Below are 4,027 nucleotides of genomic sequence, written 5' to 3'. Positions count from 1 at the left end.
ACAAATTAATATCCATGGAAAAAATTTTATACTTTTTTACAAATCATTGCATTCGTCAAGCTAATGTTTTAAATTATATTCGCAATGCAATTGCTATGATAATATTGTGGTTTAAGAGTACGCAACCATAATAAATGCAACAATGGTTGCAATTTAAAGAAGTGATTTATACCATTATTATTAGGTATGAGCAAAATTCTATATTAAAGGTAAATAAGAAGAAGAAAATAATTAAAAGTGAGAAAAAAGTACTATTTTCATTGAAATTTAAAGTACACATGAAGAATAGAACATAACAGAACCTTAATCAGGAGATTAATTACTACACTGAGCACTGAGAACACAATCTAGCTATGTAGCTTTGAAAGCTCTAAGCTTTGGACTTAGATGAATCAGCAACTTTTAGGGTTTCTTCAATAATCTTTCTGGCTTTTCTGCTTCTTATCTCCACTCTCATACTTTCACTCTTTTCCACCTTATTATAAGGTTTCTTAACTTTCAAAGACTTTATTTTTGATTTCAGAGTCACTACAAACCCTCCAAGACCCATTATCACTATATATTGTTGCTGATTCTGCAGATCAAAACAGTGAAAGTTAAACAAAACTAGTAGTGCATATATGAGAAAAAGAAGAAGAAAATAATTAAAAAGTGAGAAAAATTATTTGAAGAAGAGAAACATACCTTGTGATACTTTTTTTCTGTTTGGTAGAAGAGGGTTAAGTAGATCAATGCAAAGGAATGAGAGAGAAGGTTGAAAATGAGATGAGAGGAAAGAAAGAAAAGGTTGTGAATATAGAAGTGAACAACACATGGTGAGATCATATATAAGGGATGATTTTTCAACAACAATACAAGTATTATTAAGGGTGGAAATTAATGGGTCAACTTCTTCCTACAATTTTTATTTTATTTTTTTCAAAAGAAAGGAGAGAATACTCTATAACTCTTTGTTAACTCTTTTACAAAAATGAAGTTATCCAGTTGTCTGTAGTTTTTAAAATTGCAATGATAGGTGGAGAAAATAAATAAGGAGTGTCAGATATATATATATATATGTATAGTCATTAAAAATATTTATACACAATTAAAATATTATTTAAGATGGTAAAAATATCTGACCCATGAGTACTGTGGATTACCTGTAAGAGATATCCACAAAAATAACTTATGAGTGAGAAAGAATATTATGATATTCATCTCACGAGTACATGCATATTTGTAAACTTATTCTTTAATTTAATATTATATATATTATACCTTTGTACTATTTTTTTAAGATTACATTTTATATACTTTACTATTATTTCATAATAAATTTTAGTGATTAAAATACAATAATTAAATTATCATATACATATTATATTATTCAAGTAATAATTATTCTTACATACTGATTATTATAAAATATATAATTAAAATTAAAAATTTTGTTGGGTACATGTGATATCTGGTGGCTAGCTGCACGGGTACCTATAAATATAATGGATATGGGCACTTATATGCATAACCCTTGTCCGTTCAGTCCCATTTATTTGTATTATTTTTTTTTAAAATGTCAATAATAAATAAATATAAATAATGGATGACACAGTAAAGTGTATAAAACGTTTACACTTTTAATATATATATTTTTTCTAATAAATAAATGTTTGACTGTTTAGATGTATGAAATTAATGTTTAGTTTTATTATACAAATAGGAATTGAGTTTAATAGGTATGCATTAATAATATAAGCATAAGAGCTTTTTATATTATGAACGTTTACCCATTATTTATTTATTAATCATCTTTAATTTTTAAATAAAAATAATGCATTAACTTTTTAATATCTACATAGATAAATATTAAAACAAGAAATGAATGAGTTGAAGGGTTGGTTGTCGGTATGTGAGTGGGCGTGGAATAGTAAGCATTAGGAGCAAGGAAGGGGGACCACGAATATGGTATGAAATTAAAGAGAATATGGAAATTGTTGTACACCACTTATTTGTTTATTTTTAAATAAAATTATTATACTATAAAGAATTTTTTGTACTATTAAGGCTATAGCCTCACTTTTGACTAAGAAATTAATTCATTGCGAGTTATGTGGTTCCCTTTTCTAACAAAGAAATTGAACCTTTAACATTTTATCTAATAGGACTTTATATCATTAGACCAATTTATTATACAAAGTGTTTCAATATATAACTATGAAAATGTTGATTATTTATTTTGACTGAGATGTATATATTTAATGGATTTTTCTATTCATTGTTTATAGGATAATGATTAAGAACCTAAAATTGTAAAGTCTTTAAGAGTAAAAAAATTAATTTTAATTATTAAATTTATTATTCTCCAATATTAACCCAAAGAAATGAGAAAGAATCTATTCTAACAGACCTGGGCTTATTGTAATGGAAGAAAGATATTCTTTAGTATAGGAGGAGAGAGGAATCCTTATTTCTTCTTCAATTTTTAAAGATAAAAATATTTGTTATTTGTAATTATAAATATGTCACCGTATGTTAAATTCTCTTTTATTTTTGAATCACTTATGTGCACTAATTCCATTTTTATTTAATTTTCAACATAATTAATGTTATCACAACACGTATTTCAATATTTCATAAGTATAATTCTATCAATTTCTTAACATTATTGTTTAATTAATATAATATAGAGTTTAGTAATCCAATGTAATTGCAAAGTGTTGTATATATACTATGTACTTCATTAATATTTATGTGTGTTATTTTTATTTAGAATGAATAATGATCAACACTTAAATAATACATGATATATGACCGTGTACATAAAATCACTTGTATTATCAATGAATAGAAATTTTCTCAATAATACAAAACAATATATTACTTGTTATTCAAATTCAAATATAAGTTTAATATTCACGTGTTGTTAATGTAATAAACAAACATAATGATCAATACTCCATCTATCATTTATGTATATTACTTTAGAGAAAAAGATATACGTACTAAAATTGAAAGAGTTTTTACACTATCATTGTATCATCCATCATTCATATTTAATTATTGATGACTTTTAAATATATTTCATACAAATGAATGTTACATTAACTGTGTATAAATCTTTATAGTGACAGTGTATAGATTTTACACTCATTTCTTTTATTTAAAAGTCAATGATAATTAACATGTGAATGATGAAGTTGTGGAGGTGATGGATTTGCAGTTTGCTGATGAGAGATTTGCAGTTTGCTAATGATACTATTGTGGTTTGCAAGCCAAATGCACTAATTATTTGGTGCCTTAAGAGTATTTTGAGATACTTTGAATTAGCGTCAGGGCTTAAAGTGAATGTTCACACAAGTTTTATGTTCTCCATTAATGTAGAAGAGTCGTTTTTGGAATATGTTGTTAGCTTTCTTTCTTGTAACTGTGGTTCTTTGTGTTTCTCTTACTTGGGTATGCCAGTTGGGGTTAATCCGAAAAGGATTTCTTTGTGGGTTGATGTTCTTGATGCTGTTAAATGTAGATTGGGTTCATGGAAGAATAAGTTTGTCTCCTTTGGGGGTAGGTTTATTCTTCTTAATGTTGTTTTAGCTAATATTCATATCTATCTTGTTTCCTTATTCAAAGCTCCTAGAGTAGTCATCCTAGGGTTGATTAGGATTCAAAGAAAGTTTTTGTGGGGTAATAGTAAAAAGGGTAGAGGGGTTCATTGGGTGTATTGGAGTGAGGTGTGTAAGCCAAAAAGTACTGGGGGTTGGGTGTTAAGGATTTAGGTGCCTTTAATTTTGCTTTGTTAGGTAAGTGGAAGTGGAGATTTCTCTCCAAGCCTAACTCTTTATGGGTGCAGTTGTTAAGTCAAAATATGGGGGTTTCTTGTCGGGTTCGGGGGTTGGGGTTAGGCCGACCTGGTGGAGGGATATTAGTGGTCTAGGTGGGGTGGAGGGGGTGAATGTCAATTGGTTTTTTTCTCTAACATTTTTAGAAGTCTTGGTGATGGTTCTTAAACTAGATTTTGGCTGGATATTTGGTGTGGTGTGAGTAGATT

General features: G+C 27.8%; 1 long non-coding RNA gene across 1 annotated transcript; it reads right to left on the bottom strand.

The window, feature by feature from the left end:
• On the bottom strand, positions 244 to 821 carry LOC109353697. Its single transcript, XR_002108478.1, has 2 exons — positions 685 to 821; positions 244 to 574 (listed from the first exon to the last, which is right to left on the bottom strand). It is a non-coding gene; the product is annotated as an uncharacterized LOC109353697 (long non-coding RNA).

The sequence above is a fragment of the Lupinus angustifolius genome, chromosome LG08 (assembly GCF_001865875.1).
Source record: "Lupinus angustifolius cultivar Tanjil chromosome LG08, LupAngTanjil_v1.0, whole genome shotgun sequence".
In the NCBI taxonomy this organism is placed as follows: Eukaryota; Viridiplantae; Streptophyta; class Magnoliopsida; order Fabales; family Fabaceae; genus Lupinus; species Lupinus angustifolius.
The sequence above is the reverse complement of the archived record's forward strand: the minus strand, read 5'-3'. Positions and strand labels throughout refer to the sequence as shown.